The sequence below is a fragment of the Aethalodelphis obliquidens genome, unplaced genomic scaffold (assembly GCF_003676395.1).
Source record: "Aethalodelphis obliquidens isolate GAN/ISIS:26980383/991018 unplaced genomic scaffold, ASM367639v1 scaffold92, whole genome shotgun sequence".
Lineage (NCBI taxonomy): Eukaryota > Metazoa > Chordata > Mammalia > Artiodactyla > Delphinidae > Aethalodelphis > Aethalodelphis obliquidens.
In genome coordinates this window covers 3,699,478-3,713,068 of record NW_020838036.1, presented here as the reverse complement: position 1 = coordinate 3,713,068, position 13,591 = coordinate 3,699,478, and positions in this window count along the sequence as shown.

Here is a 13,591-nt window from a genome sequence, read left to right as displayed (position 1 = left end):
TGATACTAGCCTCATTACTAGTGACTTATTCTAAAAAGCACTTTCTCTATCGTTTCCTCTCTCCCCCACCCGCAGTCTCTGCTCTTTCTGTTCCCCTCTCCACTTATCTCAGGTATGTCTATTTCTGTCAGTTGCTGAATTGGCTATGTCTCCACAAGTGGTCATTCATCCACTCTGGGCCTGGATCAGTCCTTGGCATATTTATCAGTCTACAAGAGAAAGACACAGTCACTGCCCTGAAGTGCCTCACAGTCTAGCTGGGGACACAAGACACATGAAAGAGTGAGTAGCAAAGGCAAATTTTGAAAACTATTAAAGTTATTGTATGGAGAGTAAGTTTTGTAATGGATCAGAGGCTGAAGTCCCATGGATAAGTCCAGAAGGGTTTCCTGGAGGAGATGGAATTCGATCTGGACCTTGATGGATAATTAGTATTTAAATAAGCCAAGAAAAGGAGAAATCTTTTCAGGTGTCCAGACACAAGTGATAAAATGCAGTAGGTGTAAAGTGAATCAAGGTGAAGATGAAACTGGTTTGTGAAGAGAAAAAATGGGTAATGAGAAGAGCTTTTTTCAGAAGTGCTCAATTGTAGCAACTCAATGCACTACACTGATTAAAGTCAACTTAATAGTCGTGGTCACTGTCTATCTGTATGTATGACCAGCTCATTATTATTCTCCTCTTTGGATTAATATTCCTCAGTCTTCCAATTCATCTGCTTTCATTTCTCCTTAAGGTATTCAAGTACCTTTCTGATTAATCTCACAAATGACTCCCAGGTTGTTTATCATATCACTGGGTCAGATGCCCTTCTAGCATCACTCTTTCTCTACCTGAGTTCCAGCCTCACTGACCTACTTCATCTTCCTAGAATGAGATATGATCTCTCACACCATAGACATTTCTACATGCTAGTCCCCTTGCCTGTAACACTCTCCCCCTCTCTAGCCTCCCCTTCACCAAGGTAATTCTTACTCCTCCTTCAGAAATTATCCCAGTAATCATGTCTTCAGGGAACCTTTCCTTAACCCCTAGTTCAGGTCATATCCACCTTTTCTTCATTGCATTCATCACAGGTATAAGTTTACGTGATGCTGTGAATTTTTTTATTTGTGTGATAATTTGATTGTCAGTCTCTCCCAACTGCAAACTCCAAGAGGATAGGGTCTATATCTACGTAATTCAAAATTACTATTAGTAGTGTTCTCAAAAACTCTTCTCTCTTGCCTAAGCAGAGCAGCAGTGTGTTACTTGTTTTGTTTTGTCTTGTCTTGTTTTACGCATCAGGTGGAAACCTGTGCCATTTCATCCCTTTACAAACAAGTCCACATCAAGGTGTTATTTTACAACAAAGAGTACAAACACATAAGGAAAAAAAGTCCTATGAACAAGAAAGTACTGAAGATTATCCACTGTCATCTCCTTCTGCTCTCACCTCAAAATCCTCACTGTGAACATTCTGGTTATGCTTGCTCTAATATTTGTAAGGTGGAAGGGGGAACATGAAAGCTTCTCCAAGGTGTTCCCCAAACAGCCAGTTTATAGCCACACAACTTAACCCAAAATGTCATTTTAAAAAAATGTCTACCAGGAGAGCAGGGGAATGAATATGCAGCTGAAAAAAGTGCGCTCAAAACTACCTGGGAGAGTGTAAATTTCATTTTTTTATCTGTTTGAAAAGAAAGTAACTAAAATATGACTAACTTCCAACTGGGAATTTACACACTTGAAAAAGAACAGCCAGATGCTTAAGACCTTAACACTCCAAACCCAAATCATTTTTTCTTTCTGCCAACAATATCAAAGGCCTGGATGAATTCGCCCAAGTGCCAGAGACTCAAAACTATTCTAGTTTCCTTAGAAACAGTATAAATGTAACCAAAGGATTTTAACTATGCCTATGGCTTAGGGTCCATCTAACAATTTTGAACACCCTCATATTCTTTAAATGAACACAGTGCCTATATAAACCTGGGCAGTGTTCTAGGAAGGGAAGCCATTTAATTACTTATTTTGCATTAATTATCAGATATCTTGAAACCTGTCATAAAACAAGCGAGATCCTGAATCTTACAGACTTTCTTTTTAATACAGTCTTTTTTTTTTTTTTTTTTGCTTCAATGGGAGAAAGGGACCACAAGGTTAAGTTCCAAACCAGTTCATAACACTGGATACTACATCACTGAAAGGGCAGAAAATATTTTTTCAAGCACAGTCCCTGGAAGATTTTTTAGCTCATCTTTCACACTGAAGCACCATCACCTCTTAGCTGTTGCTCTGGAAACTGGGATTTCCTTCTCACTAACTGAACAGGCTTAGATAATAGCAACTTCCCACAGCTATAGATGGGGTTGGTGGGTGGAGAAAATGAATACTTTTTCCAAAGAGCTTTGTAAAGTACCCAGAAGCCTTGAATGCTTGATAGAGGTTAGAAAAATGTCAAGGTAATAATAATAATAATAGAAAACTTTTCTAGAGCATTACTATATGCCTGGCAATATTCTAAGTGCTTTACCTATATTCATTTACCTAATTTGCACAACAATGCCATGTTGTAGTTACTGTTATTATTCTTGTTTTATACTTAAGATAAATCAGGCACAGAAAGGTTAAGTGACTTGCCCAAAGCCACACAGCTAGTAATTCTTCCATTAATTCTACCAATTTCCAGGCGAATAATCATAATCACATCTTCTTTTGATAGAACACTTACAACTCTGCACAAAATATCTTGTTCATGAGCAAACATAAAGACCTGTGTTTTGTAATGCAAACTGCTCACTAGAAGCTGACAAATTCCTAACAGAATGTGTGGTTTTTGAACCCTTCTAAGGTTTGAAAATTTCTGGATTTAGATCTGTTAATATGAGACCTTAAGTCACAGACTAACTCTCAAAGGCATAAGGAAAAATTGACTTACCTAGACATCAAAGGTAACAATAGCGAAGCCAAATCAAAACACAAGTTTTTTGGAAGTAGTTACTATAAATCTGAGGTAGTGTTTGATAAGTTAAGCTAAATATTGGAAACACAGGAGCAACCACTAAGAAAAACCTCAAAAATACAGTAAAAATCTTTAAAACAATGAAAAAGTTACACTAGGAAATAGCCATTCAAGACAAAGACAAACGGTAAAGAGGAAGATAAGACAAAAATATTCATGAGCCATATAGAAAACAAAAAACAAAATGGTATCAAAATTACAACCATATCAATAATAACATTAAATCGGATAGATTAAACATCCAACCAAAAGGCAACCAAAGGATTATAAAACTGAATTTAAGAACCAGATTCAACAATATGCTATAAAGCCTACACAATTTTTTTGTTGTTGCTGTTTCTGGGGAGTTTTTTTTGTTTTTTTCTTTTTTTTTTCAACATCTTTATTGGAGTAAAATTGCTTTACAATGGTGTCACAGTTTCTGCTTTATAACCAAGTGAATCAGCTATACATATACATATATTCCCATATCTCCTCCCACTTGTGTCTCCCTCCCACCCTCCTTATCCCACCCCTCTAGGCGGTCACAAAGCAGTGAGCTGATCCCCCTGTGCTATGTGGCTGCTTCCCACTAGCTATCTATTTTACATTTGGTAGTATATATATGTCAATGCCACTTTTTCACTTTGTCCCAACTTACCCTTCCTCCTCCCCATGTCCTCAGGTGCATTCTCTATGTCTGGGTCTTTATTCCTGTCCTGCCCCTAGGTTCTTCATAACCATTTTTCTTATTTTTAGATTCCATATATATGTGTTAGCATATGGTATTTGTTTTTCTCTTTCTGACTTATTTCACTCTGTATGACAGACTCTAGGTCGATCCACCTCACTACAAATAACTCAATTTCCTTTCTTTTTATGGCTGAGTAATATTCCATTGTAAATATGTGACACATCTTCTTTATCAATTCATCTGTCGATGGACACTGAGGCTGCTTACATGTGCTAACTATTGTAAATAGAGCTGTAATGAATATTGTGGTACATGACTCTTTCTGAATTATGGTTTTCTCAGGGTATATGCCCAGTAGTGGGATTGCTGGATCATACAGTCGTTTTATTTTTAGATTTTTAAGGAACCTCCATACTGTTCTCCATAGTGGCTGTATCAATTTATATTCCCACAAACAGTGCAAGAGTGTTCCCTTTTCTCCACAACTTCTCCAGCATTTATTGTTTATAGATTTTTTGATGATGGCCATTCTGACTGGTGTGAGGTGATACCTCACTGCAGCTTTGATTTACATTTCTCTAATGATTAGTGAGGTTGAGCACCCTTTCATGTGCTTGTTGGCAATCTGTATATCTTCTTTGCAGAAATGTCTATTTAGGTCTTCTGCCCATTTTTTGATTGGGTTTTTTGTTGTTCTGATATCAAGCTACATGAGCTGCCTGTAAATTTTGTAGATAAATCCTTTGTCAGTTGTTTCCTTTGCAAATATTTTCCCCAATGCTGAGGGTTGTCTTTTGGTCTTGTTTATGGTTTCCTTTGCTGTGCATAAGCTTTCAAGTTTCATTAGGTCCCATTTGTTTATTTTTGTTTTTATTTCCATTTTTCTAGGAGGTGGTCAAAAAGGATCTTGCTGTGATTTATGTCATAGAGTGTTCTGCCTATGTTTTACTCTAAGCCTTTGATAGTGTCTGGCCTTACATTTACCTCTTTAATTGATTTTGAGTTTATTTTTGTGTACGGTGTTGGGGAGTGTTCTAATTACATTCTTTTACATGTAGCTGTCCAGTTTTCCCAGCACCACTTATTGAAGAGGCTGCCTTTTCTCCATTGTATATTCTTGCCTCCTTTATCAAAAATAAGGTGGCCATATGTGTGTGGCTTTTTCTTTGGACTTTCTATCCTGTTCCATTGATCTAGATTTCTGTTTTTGTGCCAGTACCATACTGTCTTGATTACTGTAGCTTTGTAGTATAGTCTGAAGTCCAGGAGCTTGATTCCACCAGATCCATTTTTCTTTCTCAAGATTGCTTTTGCTCTTCGGGGTCTTTTGTGTCTCCATACAAATTGTGAAATATTTTGTTCTAGTTCTGTGAAGAATGCCATTTGTAGTTTGATAGGGGATCGTTGTGTTTCATTGCCATTTGTTTCTAGGTATTTTTTTATTTCCTCTTTGATTTCTTCAGTGATCTCTTGGTTGTTTAGTAGTGCATTGTTTAGACTCCATGTGTTTGTATTTTTTACAGATTGTTTTCCTGTAATTGCTATCTAGTCTCATAGCACTGTGATCAGCAAAGATATTTGATAAAATTTCAATTTTCTTAAATTTACTGAGGCTTTATTTGTGACCCAAGATATGATCTATCCTGGAGAATGTTCCATGTGTACTTGAGAAGAAAGTGTATTCTGTTGTTTTTGGATGGAATGTCATATAAATAAAAATTAAGTCCACCTTGTTTAATGTATCATTTAAAGCTTGTGTTTCCTTATTTATTTTCATTTTGGATGATCTGTCCATTGGTGAAAGTGGGGTGTTAAAGTCCCCTACTATGATTGTGTTACTGTTGATTTCCACTTTTATGGCTGTTAGCATTTGACTTATGTATTGAGGTGCTCCTATATTGGGTGCATAAATGTTTACAGTTTTTATATCTTCTTCTTGGATTGTAATAGTCTTTATTTTAAAGTCTTCTTCTTGTAATAGTCTTTATTTTAAAGTCTATTTTGTCTGATAGGAGAATTGCTACTCCAGTTTTCTTTTGATTTCCATTTGCATGGAATATCTTTTTCCATCCACTCACTTTCAGTCTGTATGTGTCCCTAAGTCTGAAGTAGGTCTCTTGTAGACAGCATATATACATGTCTTGTTTCTGTATCCATTCAGCCAGTCTATGTCTTTTAGTTGCAGCATTTAATCCATTTACATTTAAGGTAATTATCAATATGTATGTTCCTATTACCATTTTCATAATTGTTTTGGGCTTGTTATTGTAGGTCTTTTCCTTCTCTTGTGTTTCCTGCCTAGAGAAGTTCCTTTAGCATTTGTTGTAAAGCTGGTTTGGTGGTGCTGAATTCTCTTAGCTTTTGCTTGTCTGTAAAGGTTTTAATTTCTCTGTCGAATCTGAATGAGATCCTTGCTGGGTAGAGTAATCTTGGTTGTAGGTTTTTCCCTTTCATCACTTTAAATATGTCCTGCCAGTCTCTTCTGGCTTGCAGAGTTTCTGCAGAAAGATCACTTGTTAACCTTATGGGGATTCCCTTGTATGTCAATTGTTGCTTTTCTGTTGCTGCTTTTGATATTTTTTTTTATTTAATTTTTCATACTTTGATTAATATGTGTCATGGCATGTTTTTCCTTGGTTTTATCCTGCTTGGGCCTCTCTGCACTTCCTGTACTTGATTGACTATTTCCTTTCCCATATTATGGAAGTTTTCAACTATAATCTCTTCAAATATTTTCTCATTCCTTTCTTTTTCTCTTCTTCTTCTGGGACCCCTATAATTCAAATGTTGTTGCATTTAATTTTGTCCCAGTTGTCTCTGAGACTGTCCTCAATTCTTTTCATTCCTTTTTCTTTATTCTGCTCTGCAGTAGTTATTTCCACTATTTTATATTCCAGGTCACTTATCCGTTCTTCTGCCTCAGTTATTCTGCTATTGATTCCTTCTAGATAATTTTAAATTCCATTTATCATGTTGTTCATCATTGTTTGTCTTCTCTTTAGTTCTTCCAGGTCCTTGTTAGTCATTTCTTGTATTTTCTCTGTTCTATTTTCAAGATTTTGGATCATCTTTACTATCATTACTCTGAATTGTTTTTCATGTAGACTGCCTATTTCCTCTTCATTTCTTTGGTCTGGTGGGTTTTTACCTCGCCCCTTCATCTGCTGTGTGTTTCTCTGTCTTCTCATTTTGTTTAACTTACTGTGTTTGGGGTCTCCTTTTTTTCACAGGCTGCAGGTTCATAGTTCCCGTTGTTTTTGGTGTCTGCCCCCAGCGGCTAAGGTTGTCTCAGTGGGTTGTGTAGGCTTCCTGGTAGAGGGGACTGGTACCTGTGTTCTGGTGGATGAGGCTGGATCTTCTCTTTCTGTTAGGCAGGACCACCTTTGGTGGTGTGTTTTGGAGTGTTTGTGACCTTATTATGATTTTAGGCAGCCTGTCTGCCAATGGTTGGGGTTTTGCTCCTGTCTTGCTCTTTGTTTGGCATAGGGTGTCTAGCACTGTAGCTTGCTGGTCGTTGAGTGGAGCTGGGTCTTAGCATTCAGATGGAGATCTCTGGGAGAGCTTTTGCTGTTTGATATTATGTGAGGTCAGGAGGTCTTTCATGGTCCAATGTCCTGAACTCAGCTCTCCCACCTCAGTGGCACAGGCCTTACACCCGGCCAGAGCACCAAGACCCTGTCAGCCTCAAGGTTCAGAAGAAAAGGGAGAAAAACAGAATGAAAGAAAAAAATAAAATAAAACAAAGTTATTAAAATAATTTTTTAATTAGTAAAAATAAAATAAATTAAAAAGTAATTTAGAAAAAGAAAGGAAAGAAGAGAGGAACCAAACAAAAAGCAAATCCACCAATGATAATAAGCACTAAAAACTATACTAAGAAGAAAAACAAAAGACAAACAGAATCCTAGGACAAAGGGTAAAAGCAAAACTATACAGACAAGATCACACAAAGAAACCTACCCATACACACTTACAAACTGACCAAAAGGAAAAATAAATAAATAAATATATATATATATATATATATATATATATATAAATAAAGGAAGAGAGGAACCAAATCAATAAACAAATGCACCAATGATAATAAACTCTAAATACTAAGGTAAGATAAACATAAAACCTGAAACAAATTAGATGCAGAAAGCAAACCCCATGTCTCCAATTGCTCCCAAAGTCCACCACCTCAATTTTGGGATGATTCGTTGTCTATTCAGGTATTCCATAGATGCAGGGTACATCAGGTTGATTGTGGAGATTTAATCTGCTGCTCCTGAGGCTGCTGGGAGAAATTTCCCTTTGTCTTCTTCGTTCGCACAACTCCTGGGGTTCAGCTTTGGATTTGGCCCTGTCTCTGCATGTAGGTCGCCTGAGGGCATCTTTTCTTCACTCAGATAGGATGCAGTTAAAGTAGCAGCTGATTAGGGGGCTCTGGCTCACTCAGGCCGGGGGTAGGGAGGGGTACGGAATGCAGGGTGAGGCTGCAGCAGCAGAGGCTGGCATGACGTTGCAACAGCCTGTGGTGGCACCATTTGTTCTCCTGGGGAAGTTGTCCCTGGATCACAGGACCCTGGCAATGGCAGGCTGCACAGGCTCCCAGGAGGGGAGGTGTGGCTAGTGACCTGTGCTTACACACAGGCTTCTTGGTGGCTGCAGCAGCACCCTTAGCGTTTTATGCCAGTCTCTTGTGTCCGCACTGATTGCCGTGGCTCACGCCCTTCTCTGGAGCTCATTTAGGTGGTACTTTGAATCCCCTCTCCTTGTGCACCCTGAAACAATGGTCTCTTGCCTCTTAGGCAGTTCCAGACTTTTTCCCAGACTCCTTCCTCGCTAACTGTGGTGCACTAGCCCCCTTCAGGCTGTGTTCACCCAGCCAACCCTAGTCCCCTCACTGGGATCTGACCTCCGAAGCTGGAGCCTCAGCTCCCAGCCCTTACCCACTCTGGCGGGTGAGCAGACAAGCCTCTCTGGCTGGTGAGTGCTGGTCGGCACAGATTCTCTGTGCAGAAACCTCTCCGCTTCGCCCCCTTCACCCCTGTTGCTGCTCTCTCCTCCAGGGCTCCGAAGTTCCCCCACCACCACCCACCGTCTCTGCCAGTGAAGGGGCTTCCTAGTGTGTGGAAACTTTTTCTTCTTCACAGGTTCCTCCGAGAAGTGCAGTTCCTGTCCCTATTCTTTTTTCTCTGTTTTTTTCTTTTTTCTTTTGCCCTACCCAGGTACATGGGGAGTTTCTTGCCTTTTGGGAAATCTGAGGTCTTCTGCCAGCGTTCAGTAGGTGTCCTGTAGGAGTTGTTCCACAGGTAGATGTATTTCTGATGTATTTGTGGGGAGGAAGGTGATCTCCACATATTACTCCTCCACTATCTTGAAGGTGTCACTTACTTTGGGTTTTATTTGTTCTTCTTTTTGTAGCTCCATTAGGTGTAAGTTTAGGTTATATATTTGAAATTTTTCTTGTTTCCTGAAGTCAGTTTGTATTGCTATAACTTTCCCTCTTAGAACTGCTTTTGCTTCATCCCATAGGTTTGGGATCACGGTTGTGTATATAGATGATTTTACTACTTTTGTCTTTTAACTTCCATACTAGTTTTGTGTGTGGACTATTTCCTACATTTCCTGTATGTTTGCCTTTACTGGTGAGCTTTTCATTTCATAATTTTCTTGTTTCTAGTTGTGGCCTTTTCTTTTTTACCTAGAGAAGTTCATTTAACATTTGTTGTGGAGCTGGTTTAGTGGTGGTGAACTCTTTTAGGTTTTGCTTGTCTCTAAATATTTTGATCTCTCCTTCAAATCTGAACAAGAGCAATGCTGGGTAGAGAATTCTTGGTTGTAGATTTTTCCCTTTCATCACTTAGATATATCATGCCACTCCCTCCTGTCTTGCAGACTTTCTGCTGAAAAGTTAGCTGATAGGCTTATGGGAGCTCCCTTGTGTGTAACTTAGTTTTTTTCCCTTGATGCTTTTAATATTCTCCCTTTATTTTTAATTTTTCCATTTTAGTTACAATGTGTCTTGCTGTGTTCCTCTCTGGTTTAATCTTGTATGTGACTCTGAGCTTCCTAGAGTTGGATGCTTGTTTCCTTTTCCAAGTTACAGAAGTTTCTGCTATTATGTCTTCAGTTATGTTCTCAGGCCCTTTCTGTCTCTCTTCTCCTTCTGGGACCCTTACAATGCAAATTCTAGTGCACTTGATGTTCTTCCAGGGGTCTTTTAAACTGTCCTCATTTCTTTTCATTCTTTTTTTCTTTTTTATCGTCAGCATCAGTGATTTCCAATACTCTGTACTCTGGGTCCCTGATCTGCTCCTCTCTATCATTTAGTCTATTGTTGATTTCTTCTAGTGTATTTTTCATTTCAATTCTTGTTTTCTTCATCTCTGTTTGGTTGTTCTTTACATATTCCAACTCTTTGTTAAAAACTTCTAACTTCTCGTTCTGTACATCCATTCTTCTCCCAAGTTTTTGATCATCTTTATGATCACTACCCTGAACTCTTTCTCAGGTAGATTGCCTATCTCTACTTCACTTAGCTCTTCTTCTAGGGTTTTGTCTTGTTCCTTCATTTTGAACATGCTCTTCTGTTGCCTTATTTTGCGTATGTTGCTGTTTTTATTTTTATGTATCTGGTCGGGTGGTTACATTTCCCAAACTTGGAGAAGTGTCCTTCTATAGGAGATGTCCCATGAGTCCCAGTAGCACTCTCCCCTCTCATCACCAGAACTATACGCTCTAAGGATTTCTGCTATGAAGACTGCATGTGTCTTTCTTTTGTGACAGGCTGACCATGTGTGCAGTCTGGTAGGCTTGGTTGGCCTCCAGTCTGGTTAGTTGTCAGGCCCTGCCTCCTGTGGAGGCTGATGGTTGCTGATTGGTGGGACCGTGTCACAAGGCAACTCGCGGCTGGACCCCAGGGGGCCCCAGGCTATTGCTGGGTTACTGGTGGGCAAAGTCAGGGTCCAGGAGACCCTGGGACTATTGCCCACCCTCTGATGGGTGAATCCAAGTATGGGGTTAATGCCAGCCTACTGGTGGGGAAAGTCAGGTCCTAGGGTCTGGTTGTAGGGCCCAGGGTTCCCAGAACTGGTGTGGGATTGCTGGTGGGTGGGGCCAGTTCCTGACAGAGTTGGCTGTGGGGTCTGTGTTTTCCCAAAGCTTGTGTTGGCTTATTAGTAGATGGAGCCAGGGCCCAGCCAGTCCCAGGGAAATATCTGGCCTGCTTTGGTGGGCCAAGTCCATAGGCTGTGGGGCTGCATTTTTCTTGCAGCTGTTATCTGCCCACTGGCTGGTAAAGCTGGGCTCAAGGCTAGAGAAGGCTCACTGGTGAACAAGACTGGGGTACGGCCAGTCCCAGGGCAGGGTCTGGCCTGCTGGTGGGTAGACTGCAACTGCAGATTGCCGACCTGTGGTTTTCTTGTGGCTGGTGTCTGCCCCCTGGTGGGTAAAGCTAGGCCCAAGGCTAGAGCAGGATCCTTTGAGGGAGGGGCCAGGGCTCAGGGCATTCTGGGCCTTGAGCCTGCCCACTGGTGGGTAGGGAGCTGTATCCTGGGGTTTCTGGCTGGAGAGCTTTGGGGTCCCAGGTCTAGTGCCTATGCACTGATGTGTGGGGTCAGGTCCTGCATCCTCTGGTGGGCAGGAATGTGTCCAGGGTTTGCAGTGTGTTCAGGGGGTCTTAAGGCAGCCTGTCTGCTCATGGGTGAGGCTATGTCCATGCCAAGTTAATTACTTGGCCTGAGGCATCCCAACACTGGTGCCTACAGGTTGTTATGGGGGCAGGGCTGGGTTCTGGGGCTAATAAGGTAGAGTGAGGATTTCAAAATGGTGCTTGCCAGCACCAGTGTCTACGTGGTAGAAGGAGCTCCTAAAAAGGGCTGCTGCTGGTATCTATGTCCCCAGGTTGAGCTGCAGTTGCTTCCTGTCTCTCCTGGAGACTCCCTAAGATCATTAGGTAGGTATGACCCAGGCTCCTATCAAAATTACTGCTTCTGCCCTGGGTCCCAGAGTGTGTGAGATTTTGTGTGCACCCTTTAAGAGTAAAGTCTCTATTTTCCCCAGCCCTCTGGGACTCCTCAAAGTAAGTCCCTCTGGCTTTTAAAGTCAAATGCTCTAGGGTCTCAAGTTCTTAGTGCAGGACTCCTGGGCTGGGGAGCCCAACCTGTGGCTCAGACCTCTCACTCCTTTGGGAGAACCTCTGCAATTATAATTACTCTTCTTTTTGTGGATTTCCCAACCTGGGCTATGGGACTTGACTATGGCACGACTTCACCCCTCCTACCTGTCTAGATGTGGTTCTTTCTTTATATCTTTAGTTGTAGATCTTTTCTGGCAGGTTACTTTCTTTTTCTTTGGTTGTTCTGAAAATAGTTGTGATTTTTGTGTGCCTGTGAGAGAAGGTGAGCTCAGGGTCTTTCTACTCCCCCATCGTGCCACCAACCTAAATTGTTTTTTAAATACCCAATTCAAATTTCATATCTTCTATAAAACCTTTGCTGATCACCCCAGCATGCATTTGTGCAACTTCCAAACTGACAACTGTCCTTTTTATTTGGATTTCACATTCACTGACTTGTCATATTTCTTCCAGTGTTTTCTCAAACAGTCCTTTAAATGTTGCTATTGAGCTTTCATCCATTGGTCCTATCTGCCTCTTCCCTTCATTAATTTGTAAAACTCTAAGACAAGAGCTCTTATTTTATTAATAGTTGTATCCTGAAACATTCAGCATAAATCTTGCACATAGTAGAAACTCAATGATTATTTATTGATTTGATTTTTTTAATAGCCTGATAATTTGCAAAGTTCCATATATTTTCATATAATTGGCCCATGCTATGCAGTCATTTTAAACAGTAAACCAATAGTGAACATAAGTCATTTGTAGCCTTCAAGTTCTTTTAAACTTTAACTTAATTTTAAATTTTAACCTTCTGTGTATTTGAAAGAGAATAGACTTTGAAAGTCTTGCACCATTATTGATCTTTTGGACAGTCTCCTCTTTGTACTTTCTGGTTTCTTTTAGTCTTCGTTGTTACAGTGATTTCATCCTTAGACTTACATATGCATCATTGATTCATTCAACATCTCTGGTTCTTCTCCACTGAGGACTAAATAATTTTCAATCTGTCTCTTTCATATATAAGTTATTTTTCCATTTTAGTTAGAGATAAATGCAGACAAAATGGATAGAATGATGCCATAGACATCACAACCTAGGGGATTTTACACTTGGCAAAACAGCTACAAATCCATATGCCTACTTTGTACCTTTCTTCCCTGCCTTTGTACACCTAAAGCATAGCTGTAGTTCTACTACAAGGACCTAGGTGAAGGATTCTGAGAGGTTGGTGGAGGGAGGATGGAAAAGACAAGTGAGGAAAGAAACAAGTAAAGCAGAATTCAGATAGCAATATGAAATGCAGTACTAGAAGGGAAAATAAGAAGAAACTTTTCTTTTTCATGTTGAATACTTCTCAGGCACTAGTTTTTTTTTTTAACATCTTTATTGGAGTATAATTGCTTTACAATGGTGTGTTAGTTTCCGCTTTATAACAAAGTGAATCAGTTATACATCTACATATGTTCCCATATCTCTTCGCTCTTGCATCTCCCTCCCTCCCACCCTCCTTATCCCACCCCTCTAGGTGGTCACAAAGCACTGAGCTGATCTCCCTGTGCTATGTGGCTGCTTCCCACTAGCTATCTATTTTATGTTTGGTAGTGTATATATGTCCATGCTACTCTCTCACTTTGTCACAGCTTACCCTTCCCCCTCCCCATATCCTCAAGTCCATTCTCTAGTAGGTCTGTGTCTTTATTCCCGTCTTACCCCTAGGTTCTTCATGACCTTTTTTTTCCCTTAGATTCCATATATTTGTGTTAGCATACGGTATTTGTTTTTCTCTTTCTGACTTACTTCA